The sequence below is a fragment of the Diceros bicornis genome, chromosome 7 (genome assembly GCF_020826845.1).
Source record: "Diceros bicornis minor isolate mBicDic1 chromosome 7, mDicBic1.mat.cur, whole genome shotgun sequence".
NCBI classification, from domain to species: domain Eukaryota; kingdom Metazoa; phylum Chordata; class Mammalia; order Perissodactyla; family Rhinocerotidae; genus Diceros; species Diceros bicornis.
In genome coordinates, this window is record NC_080746.1 from 6,732,437 (window position 1) to 6,744,550 (window position 12,114).

Sequence of the window (12,114 nt, forward strand, 5' to 3'; positions counted from 1 at the left end):
CATGGTGAGGACAGAAAAGACATTGATGGGAAGCACTTGGGTCCTTGACATAGCTCCGAGTCACACTACCAATCCTGGACACTAACTGCTTTTGAACATCTGGTTATTGTTTACTCTACTTTTGAGCGTATTCTGTTACTGGCACTTGAAAGGACTCTAAGTGATACAGGGGTGTCAGAATAGGGCTGGTTGCCCTCTTCAGAGTTTCTAGATCTCTTTCTTTAAATCAAGCTCCTCAATTCCTTCATCGTGTAGATCTCAGGACAGCCTTGCTGCTGGTCATCACACACACTCAGAATCTGCAAGGAGTATAGTTCAGGCTTTATGCTGGGGCTCTGCTTTACATGCTCAGTGTAATCCTCATTCTAATTCTTGGCTTTTTAGTATTGGAAATTTTAATACAATAACCATGGTGTGGTATGCTGTTATTTTTTAAAATAGTAAAACAATTAGGATGCTTGATAAAAAGTATTTACACGGGAAATAAGACTGTTGTAAAAAATCAGAATTATATAAAAAAATTCACAGACATGAATTAAAATATGTGGAGTCAACCATATTCCTAAACTTTTATCAACTAATTGAAATACTTGAAAATAATTTGCAGCGTTTTAGGAACAATTATTAGCATTCAAACAAGATTCCAGAGGATAAATACCCTATTTGCTACGAATAAGTATTATCTTATTTCCATTGGCACATTCTAATGTATCTCCAGATGAGATATTTGCTCCTAGTTAATCTGGGGGCATTAATCCATGTTCTAAATCAGGTAGGGACTGCAGGATAGATTGGCTAAATATTTAATATTTCCATCCAAACCTTCAAGATACATATAAATTTTAAATTGTTCTTTGATCTCTTTTCACGCAATGGCAAGTGCGCTGCTTGGATGGTCCATTCTAAACTGAACAATTCTAGCTCTACCTACCCATGCAAAACACTTGAATGAAAAGCAAAAATTTCAGTCAGTCATCTGAATCGTTTCAGACTCATAGGCAAAGCACTGGAATGATTGAACTTTCTACTTCTCACAGAGATTTGGGCAAGGTAGAGATACAGTCTTTGTTTTTTTCCTGAAGAAGATACCAAATGGCCAAGAGGAAAGCTCTGACGTGTTATAATTATGTAAAATAAACCTGTATCTCTATGTGTTACAAACACACATTGTTACCAAGAATGTTAAACTTCCTGAATGTTGAAGTGGTATTCCAAGAGGAAAGACTGCTAAATAGAGATTCGGGAATTATCTTTGTGTGTGTGTGTGTGTGTGAGGAAGATCGGCCCTGAGCTAATATCTATTGCCAATCCACCTCCTTTTTTTCCCCTTTTTCTCCCCAAAGCCCCAGTAGATAGTTGTATGTCATAGCTGCACATCCTTCTAGTTGCTGTATGTGGGACGCCACCTCAACATGGCCCGATAAGCGGTGCGGAGGTGCGCGCCCAGGATCCAAACCCGGGCTGCCAGTATCGGAGCGCACGCACTTAAAACCATGGGACCGGCCTGGGAATTATCTTTTAGAAGAGATTAACTAATTTAGTAAGGAAATAGTGGATTACGCTAGGATTCTGTGTCAGTCAGAAACCAACCCTAGTCGATATAAGAATTAGATAAATTCCTTGTGTAGCTATAACTAGAGGGTTTTGACCTGCATTCAGACCACCCTTTGATTTTTATTCTATTAGCAAGAACCCTAGGGAGGGGCAGAGTGACTGGTATCCCTAACCTAACCCCCAACAGTGACAAGGCCAATGTTAAACAAGTCCAACAGGTATAGAAGAAGAGCTTCTGAGATTGGAGCACGATGTGCCTTCCTGTGCCATATTCAGACCACGGGAGAGCATGTGACTGGAGAACAGTAGTCATAAAGCAGAGCAGAAAGGAATCGGAGGAGTGGAATCATCTTAATTTTCACAAATAAGTAAACACATCCAGGGTCTTATCCAGGCAGATTCTGGAAGAAATCTCAGCTCTCTTGATTCATTTAGTTCACGTTCTTCCAGTATACCATTTGACCAAAAGGCTGTTAAGAGGGTAAAGAAGAAAAAAAACCAAGGAGATACTGCAACTTTGTATATCAGTGATGTATATGAATTTACTCCTCAGAATACAGGAAAATGGAAAGGAATTTGTTACAGGTCTCAAAATCTAAGAAAAGACTTTACCAAGAATGTCAAAATATTCCCTAAAATAACAGTCTCACTTGGCTGTGAAGGACTACTACAAACACCATGATCACTGTAAGAAGAGTCATTCACTCCTCCTCACCTTTAGGGTCTGGCCAGTAGTGGATAAAGACAAAGGGCTGGGCTGAAGCGTAAGAATTATTAGAACTTTAGTGATGGCCGGATTGGAAATGAGGAGACTAGGTGTAGGGGAAGGGGCAGAGGGAAGAGTCAGCTTGTTTGATGGCAGCAGTTGTGAGAGAGAGAGAGATGCATGAGCAAGCACACATTGCCCAAGTCCCAAAGCAGAGACAGTTGGTGAAATGGATGTCAGACTCCCACTAATCTCACCAAGGTAGGGCACTCTCTTTCTGTCAGACTTATTTTAGCAGGTAAGGCAAATTGCCCTGCCCTTGCTTTTGTTTTGTTTTTCAACAATTACTTAATTGTTCTCAAGTTTATTCTTTCAGTGACCTTTAGAATTTTCAGAAAAATCATCCAAATCCTGGAAATAAGGCAAGGTGAGCAGCATATTCTTTTAATGTCATATCACCTTAGGATTGTAGGGAAATCTACTTAGTTCATTGTTGACTATTGATTAAATGTTGTAGACTTAGTGAAATTACGTGCTAAGTTGTAGCTTTTTGTCTGGTAGAGACGCAAATAATTTCTGCCTTGTGAAACAGATCATCCCTAAGATTTAAGGACAGTTGGGAATTAGTTTAAAAAAAAAAATCAAACTTGGCAATCTTATCCAAACATTTCTTTGTTAAATTGCTTATATATACAGAATTTTTCAAATGCTCTCTGAATCAATCATAACATGTTCCTGATTTCCTCATTAAGGATCTTTGACATGTGTTCATTTTATATTGCTGGATAGTTATGATGTTACCTTTTTTGTAAATTATTCTTTAACAGAATCATTTTTTCCCAGTATCCATCTAAAAAATATCTTGTTGAGATTTTGATTGGAATTCATTCAATTTCTAAATTCATTTGGGGAGAATTGACATCCTTACAATACTGAGATTTGTTACCCAAGAAGTAGCCTTTTTTTGCTTCCCTTAGAGTTTTATAGTTTCCTCCATTTAGATACTACACATTTTTGTTCAGTTTATTCTTCGGTAATTTATGGGTTTTTTTGTTAACAGAAATTGTTAATGTTAGTGGAAATTGTTTCCATTTTTATTTTCTAACTGGTTATTTTTTAGAATGTAAGAAAGTTTTTCGTGTGTGTATTTATCCTATGACCTCCCATCTTACTGAATTCTTCTAACAGTTTTTTTCATTTTTCAAGATATACTATAATATAATCAAATAATGATATTTTTGTTGCCCCCTTGCCAATATTTCTAATTATTTTTTCTCATAAAGCACACTTAGAACAGTGTTGAATACTAGATAAGGCAGTGGGCACCTGTGTTATGCATAACATCATCTTACTTAGTTTGAGATGCAATTTTCAAAAGGCACTAGAGAAAAAGCATATTTTTAGTAAATTGACACAAAGGAAAGGTATCTTTAGATAGCTCAATCTCTATTTTCACCCAGTTCCTTTCTTCTGTTAATACACTTCAAATCTTGAATCCCTTGTGTATCGAAGACAGGTAGGAAGCTCTGTTTGATATTCACATGCTAACACACCAGCTTTATTATTGTTATATTAATCAACTCTGTGTAATGCTCTCTAAATTTACGCGGCATCTCAAAAAAAATTGCTGCTTGGAGAGGTAAAAGAAGGTCTTTTTTATTTATTTTTTTTGTGAGGAAGATCAGCCCTGAGCCAACATCCATGCCAACCCTCCCCTTTTTGCTGAGGAAGACCTGCCCTGGGCTAACATCTATGCCCATCTTCCACCACTTTATATGGGACATCACCACAGCATGGCCTGACAAGCAGTGCGTCGGTGCGCGCCCGGGATCTGAACCCAGGCCTCCAGCAGTGGAGTGCACGCACTTAACCACTACGCCACGGGGCTGGCCCCAAGAAGGTGTTTTTTAAAGTTGGAAGCGCATTTGGAGGAAGTAGTTGGAACAGGATGCACTGTTTCCTGCTGCTCCTTCTACCAGGTGCCCTGCCCAGGTGAAGGGAGGGGCCAAACGAACAGCACCCCCGCTTCTGCCACAAGGCCCTGGTCACTGCATTGGCTCTGCCAACGGCAGGGCCCCCACTATAGACTCTGCAGAGCTAGAAGCTGAATACAGAATACTTTCTGTGCCTCTTGCCTGTGGAGCAGGCTTGTCTGGCCCAGACCACACTTGAATAGATGAAAAGAATCCATTTTTGCCTTGGCCCGAGGCCTGCAGTGGAGGCCACAAAGGCGCTTACAGACACACTGGAGTGGAAGGGCAGCAAAGAAAGGGGAGAGAAGATTTAGGAAATTTTAAGAAAAAATAAACAAATCCTCAACAACATTTCCAGCTGATGTAGATTATGAGTTATTCAAATTTGAGGCCCCTTTTCTCTCATTTGGAGAAATGAAAATTGCAAAGAAACTAGATTTCAGCCTCCTGTGGTTTCACTGGAATCCTGTCTTCCAACCTCTTTAAGGAAATCTAGGTAAAAAGAAAGTTATCAGCCATAAAGGTGGGACCCTGGGAGATGAGAAAACACATCATGATCAAGACGATTTCTCCCCCAAGCTTGATTCAGGAACTCAAGAATTTAACCAAAGTAAGACAAATGCCGCTTCATGCATGATAATAATGTTTGGAAACCTAGCAGTGATTTTTATCAATGTGCTTTGTTTGCTGGGTAATTGTGAGAACCAGTACCTTTGTTTAAAAGTTGTCTTTAGAATAGCTGGAAAGGCGAGTCCTTACTCTCTTTCTGTTCTGGTTAGAACCGATGAAATAGGATTCTCACATCTGAGAAATGACCATACCTCATGCTCCTGCTCTGAGAGCTCTGCAGAACATAGTCCAGGGATGTTTACACGAGTTCTGTCTGTAGCCCTTACCCAGGATTGAAAAAGGAAGCGGGATCTGAGAGCCCTAAGCTCCTAGGGAAGCTCCATCCTCCTAGTTACCAGATCGGTTACTCTTGGCTATTTCCAAATGACAGCAAACACATGTTTTGGGAGAAAAATAAGTAGACTATCAGGACTACCATAGACTATCAGATAAAACCTCTTCTAGATTTTTTCCTATAATTTATTTCCCCCCTCGTCTCTTACATGTTTGGCATGTTTCTGGCCTTTGCTGACGTGTACGGTAGTGTTTTGGTATGTCTGGCATGGGGACCTGAGCTCCTGTACCAACACCACCTGGGATGCATGTTAAAATGCAGACTCCTGGGCTCCACCCCAGAACTATTGAATCCGAATATCCGAGAGGGAGGAGGGATGTGCATGTTTAATTATCTCAAGTTTGAGAAGAACTGGAGTTCTGGAAGCACAAAGACCCAACTTCACAGCATAGTCTTGCCAGTTACTGTGTGATCTTAGGCAAATTATTTAACCTCTGTCTCAGTTCTCCAGGCTGCAAAGCAGGGATAATTATACCTACTTGATATTGTTGTTGCAAATATTAAGTATCATATCTTTAATTAATGTTCACAGCTTAGCATGGAGCAGAGTAAGCATTCAGTATATGTTAGTGATTATATTCGCTTTCATCTCGATTAAAACTTGTTGAGGGTCAGAGTGGCTGCAGATCTTACAAGTCTGTCCCTCCTTAGTCCTTCAATAGCCAGTCCTGCCACACACTCTGCCTTAGTAAGCAAAGAAGAGCCAGCAAATAGAAGCCCTTGTCCCAAGTATTTGCCCAGGACAGCCTTCCCTGTAGCTCTTGACCCCACTGCTCCCTGCCCTGGTCTTCTTGTCTCTCTGCCCCCTGGCTCTGTTCTCTGGCTTCCATATCTGCTGCTTTGCTTAACTTGGTGGCCTCTGCAGGCTCCTTTCACTGGCTCATGATCCTCGTCGCTCTTTAATCCGCATGCTAACTTTATTTTAGCATTACGCACAACTCTCTGTAAAAGACTCCCTCACCCATTCTCTTTCCTATGGATCTCCCAGTGGTGCGACTAGGTCCTCAATCCCTCGTCAGAGGAAAGAGATCCAGACAAACCACACCATAAGCCAAATTCTCTGTGAATAGATACATACAGAGCAGGAGAAAACAATTGGAGTATTTGCTTAAAAATACTGGCCTTCTGGAGTGAGAGCCTTTGGTCCTTACTTCATTTTACAAAAGCCTTTGTTTCCTTTTAAACTCCATTCCACTCTTTTGCTTTTCAAAGCTGAAAAGTGAGTTTGTGCTGAGCCTTTTTAGGAAGAAAGGTGTGCTCAGAGGGGTATGTGAGAACAATTAAAACAGCATTGTGAGCCTGACAGGTTCCAACTCAAGGAGTTGGTTATTAACTGCTCAAAGCTTGAAATGCCAAATATGTGTGAGTGGGTGGTTGTGATTTCTCTCTCTCTCTTTCTCCCTCTTGTTTCTCATACTTGTTAAGCTTCAGCAATTGGGTACTCTTCTCAAGAGAGCAGTATGGAAAAGAAAGATCTCCAGCATAGTTATCCTTCTTTAATGGCTGAGTGAAAATACAAGAGATATAAAAGGTGGCATGAAGTGTAATGTTCCTATAGAATCTCAAAACACCAACTGTAAATTAAATCATTCTTATACCTTTGTAATGGAAGGAGTCAAAAAATATTATTGTCCTTGATGTTCGGGAGTGAGACTGGAGGAATGGAAGCATTCAGTCATTTCCCCAAGGTGGCTTTGTGAGTATCTGGTGGACATGGACACAGAACTTAAGTAACAGTGGCAATTTTTACTTCTTAAGTTCCTGGCAGCCCTTGGCATTGCTATCATCAGTCTCTGGAGATGGACACCACTTCTCATGAGAAATAACTCTCTCTCTCTTTCACACACACGCGCACATCAAAACAGAAACCTTCACTTCTCCTTAGGCTCTGCTTTTGCAGAGTTACCAGTGTGTTTTGATAACCGACCTCAGAGACACACTTATTGGGATGGAGAAAGTCCTGGATATGTGAATAGGAAGAACTATACCACTTCCATGGGGAATTAGAGTGCACCAGACCTGAATTCTGGAGATCACCGATCTCCATAATACTTGGAAGTGAAATAAAAATTGAGGTCTCAGTAAGGTTAATTCAGTGGCTATGCAGCATGAAGACAGACCATAACGTAGATTTGTATTTACAGAAAACCAAGCAAATATGAAATATAAGAAATGTGAGAATAAAATTAATGAGTATCTGGATCAGGTATTGAGGGAATAAGCTAAGACTGTGTGTGTTTCCTATAATAAACTAAATTTAGGCAGTAATTAGTACTAGACAGCATTAACTGCAGAAATAGTTAATGCTTAAGGATTTTAGTCAATTATGAAAGCACGTACAACAGTTCTACTACAACACAAGTGGACTTTGGAACTTTTCTGGCTTGATCAGCCAAGGCCCAGGGCCAAGGCCTGAGCATAGAACCAGACTTTGAGACCTTCTTCAGGACTTTGCAAAGAAAAATGGAAAAATAAGTGTTAGAAAGTGTTTAAGGAACACCTCTCCCGGGGTTCCCATTTTCTAGCTAAACAAAATCTTTCAGCCAAAGGGCAGAGGCACTGAGCATGGATTTCTAGGTACCAGCTGGTAGGTGAGGGAAGACTTCTGACTTTCACAGGTACAAGACATACACAAATTTAGCAACAAGGATGACCCACCAGCCATCACTAATAGAGCAAAAAATCACAATGCTAGAAATGTCCAACAATAGGAGAATATTAAAGGAAGTATGGTATGGACATTGGATCATATAAAAATGATGTAGATAAATATTTATTGACAGGAAAAGTGAAAAAAATTGTTAAGGATAAAGCAGATTGCATACATTATTTTCAACATAATCCTGTTTCTGTTAAAAGTTTTATATATATACATGGTTATAAAGATATGTAGGAGATATGTATCAAAACATTAATAGTGATTATCTCTGAATTGTAGGATTATGGATTTTTCCATTTACTGCCATTTCTAATTTTTCAACAATCAGCTTGTATTGTTTTATCTTTTTAAAAATCTTTATTTTTTCAAATATAGAGCACTACACATAATATTTCTGAATAAAAATAATGTTTTTATTTAAAATAAGCACAAAGGGCCATACTTTTTTTCACCTCCTAAAGTAAGGAGAGATTCATGAGCAGCTCAGTAATTCATCAATCATTCATGTTTCCCATGGTCCAGGTGTCGAGTATAGGAATTCAGGCTAAACAAAGCTATGGTGCATCCCGTGTTTCTCCATAGAGAAGACAGGAAATTTCCATGTTGTCAGGCTACCAGGCTGAGGTCCCAACGGTAGTAGGCTACTGTAGTTCCTTTTATTTCACCCTGGACACGTGCAGAATAGCAAGATAGTCATCGAGACAGGACAGTTCTTTGCATCTCTCAGGTCACCTCATTGGGTTCCTGCGTTGCTGGCCACTGGGGTGGTCTCTGACACTTTAAAATTAGTTACTGACACTGATTCCTAAAAGCATAGTCTGGTATATAAAAGTAATTTCTGAGAAACAAAGTCACTTCAGCCTGCAGCCCCAGTTAGGTGTTGTGCACCAGCAGACAACAGTTTATGTAACAGTTGGTCTTTGTTCCTCCAGCCATATGTGACCTTTCCACTCTTTCCTGCTGACACCATCCCCAACAGAAAAATACAATCTGTTTAGCCTAATGTACCTCCTTCCCCTGAGCCTTAGCGCAGAATAATAAAAGCAGCTGCATGACTTTTACTTAATGTAAATACTTTATTTACTTTTGTATTTAATTTATGCATCTGTCCGACGTTTGCACAGCTGTTTGATGTCTGTGTACCCACAGATTAGACTTTGCTGGTTTGATCTATCTTAACTCTAAGCATTGAGAAATGAAGGGGCTCCCATTTGCTTTTCTTTGCTCGGCCTCTGGTGTGGTATCATACAGATGAGAACTTAATAAGAAGGATGCTTCCGAGTGGGATTTAGTCATCTCTTTGAAGATATCTTTCTCCCTAGGTAAAAAGAAGGGCCAAAATTCCCTGATCTGCTCAGGGAAAACATGATGGTTGACTTCGTTTTCCTTGTAAAAAGACAGAAACCATTGTAGACAGACAACACCAAGGTGATGTTGAGGAGGTTTTGTGTCTCCCAAAAAACCACCAGAAGATTTGGGGAGGTGTAGGATGTGAAAGCCAGCCCAGAAGCAGGGCTAGTAATTATGGAATGGGTTGGCATGGAAAAATTGCTCTCTTATTGAGGCTTACTTGAGCATCAAAAAACTGAGAAAGGACGGGTTATGTGAAATACCAATGGTTTGTCTAATCAATGTAGCAGAGCTCAGCTTGAATTGCAGGACCTGAATGTGGATTTGTTTTTGACGCTATCTTCATGTGGGCATGGGAAGCGTCATGGCCAATTGCACCAGGTGCAGTTACTGGAAATGCAAATACAAGACCCCTAGTCTTCTCCCCTCCAGGAAGAGATGGGGGGAAAGAGGGTGGAAAGGGGGTTTTCTGTTTGGATGAGCTTTCTCTTGCAATGTACAGATAACATTACTCTTAAGTAACATTCTTTTCCAGTTTTGTCTGACCTGGCCATCAGCATATATTTACTTAAAAAAAAAGAGAGAGATAATAAAGATGAAAGACAGGTTGAATTTTAGTGAGAATTGGAATCTCTCTGAGCCTCAATTTCTCTCAAAGTTAATAGTGCCTCCTACTTGTTGATAAAGCCTGATTTCTTTTATTGAAAGGTGTTCCACAAAACATAGAAAACTCTGAATTACCTAAATTATAATTTTCTCAGCTGCTTGACCCTTTCTGTCACCGTTGTAGGACTCTTTAACAAAGTTTTCTGTTGCCATGAGTAAGACAGTTGCTGTTGCTTTTTGTTAAAATCCATCAAGAACTAAAGAGAAATACTTTTTAAATTAGATCATGACCCAGGAAAGAAGGAGTGAACTAGTAAGTTTGAGTCTGTTATCAGCTCTGTTTGAGACTGGCGTTTTATATCACTCTGAGGAGTAATGCTGTTTGTTTTCAGGATGAAATACGTAAGAGAAAAAATTGAGTGGGGAACAGGGGAATAATATTTTGATAGGGTAGTTTTATTGTTTTGTCTGATCTATTATGACCCCTAACCTGCAGTATATTCAGGGATCATCCATACTTAAAGTTAAATACAATATAACTTCCAAATCCAAGTGCAAGTGATTTAAAAAAAAATAATAAAATGGCATATTGGATTATCTACTACAGTTCTTCTCAAGTTGCCCAGGAAACCTAGCATCTACTGCATTGATTCAGAAACATAGGTAAATTCTCAGCCAACAAGTATTTTGAATATAGCAGGAAAACACAGATGTTTTAGACCTTCCGAGAGGCATTAAGTTCTGGAAACTGGAAGCCACAAAAGACAAAATCGTGGGAGGGGAATTGCAGGGAGCACCCTGGGAAAGAAGCAGCCCCAGAGTTGAATGACCTCTCTTTGATCTCTAGCTTTCTCAAGTCGCTTTCTCATGCACTTCCTCAATACTGGTTTCAGTCCTTTAGATCTAATAAAAGGCCGTGGGGTTGGGAGCATCACCAAGCAGCTGAGCAGAGTGCTGACTCAAGCAGAGCTCTGAGGGAGGAGTAGAGCACTCAGTGTGTTGACAGTGAAATGTTGTGTGGTTGTGTGTGTGTGAGTGTGTGTTTTCTCATGAGGAGTAGCAACATTTCTCCACTCTCACCACTGTCACAGCCACCAATGGGAGATTCAGCTTCCTCCAAGTCATCTCAGTTGAACATACATTTTAAATAAAGCATCATATTTGCTGTGGAAATACAGCTTCAAAAAATCCCCTGGGGGAAACAACTCCCCTAGACCTTGATCCCCTTCCAAATATTTTGCTGCCCTCTAAGGATTTCATATACAGAAATGTTATAGTTGCCTCTTTGTTAATTCTTTCTTGAACCTCCACACAATTCTGCTTGATAAGAAGTGGAATTACTACTGTAAACAAACTCTTCCCTTTCAATGTGACTCCTGACACATATAGTCATGTTCACATCTGACTATAAAATGGATTCTGTGTTGCTCATGATGATGCCTAATGCGGAGCTCAGACAGTGGGTGATAAACTCGGGCGACTGTATAGGCTGCTTTCCTACCTCAGAACATTTTTTTCTGATTATTTTAAAAATGCTGAGTGATTTCCTTAAGTTTTTAACTGTATTTCAAAAATATATTTTTTTCTTATTTGAAAATATTAGACAAAGTATTTTGGGAAGCATAATAATCACTGTTAATTTCCAGTGTTAATTTTATAACTTGCAATTGGCCCCACCTGTAATAAGTATAAAGATACATCCATAGCAATAAGCAACAGCACAAAATAAGTGAGCATATAGATTCTGTACTGCGACAATACCATTTCTTCATTTATTTGGCAATGTGGATACAATGGTGAATAAACCAAGTCCCTGCCCTCATGGAGTGTTCATTTTAGTAAGAAAGACAAATAATAAATAGTCAATTACAAAACACAATCGTGTAGTGGTAAGTGCTGAAAAAAAAAGCAGAGTCAGGGGACAGAGAAAGCGGAACTATATTAGATAGCAGCTGAGAAGGTTAATGAAAAGCCAGAAGAAATGGCCCTCACTGGTTTAACGAAGAGCTGAAAGCTGGCCTCCTAGCTGGAGCAGAATGAATGTTAAGAGGTAAAGCCTGGAGAGGAGAATAGAGGGTGAAGGGACTTGCAAGGTTGGGGAAAGGACTTTGGATTTTATTGTGGTGTGATTAGAAGCCTAGAGCACTGGAGAGTTCTGAGCAAGGAGAATGACACTATCTTACTCACGTATTAAAAGAAATTCTCTGATTCCTGATTTGAGACTAAAAGCATGGAAGCAGGGAGACCAGTTAGTCACCCTGGAGAGAGATTCGGGGGGCAGACATGAGTGTTAGTGGGTAGG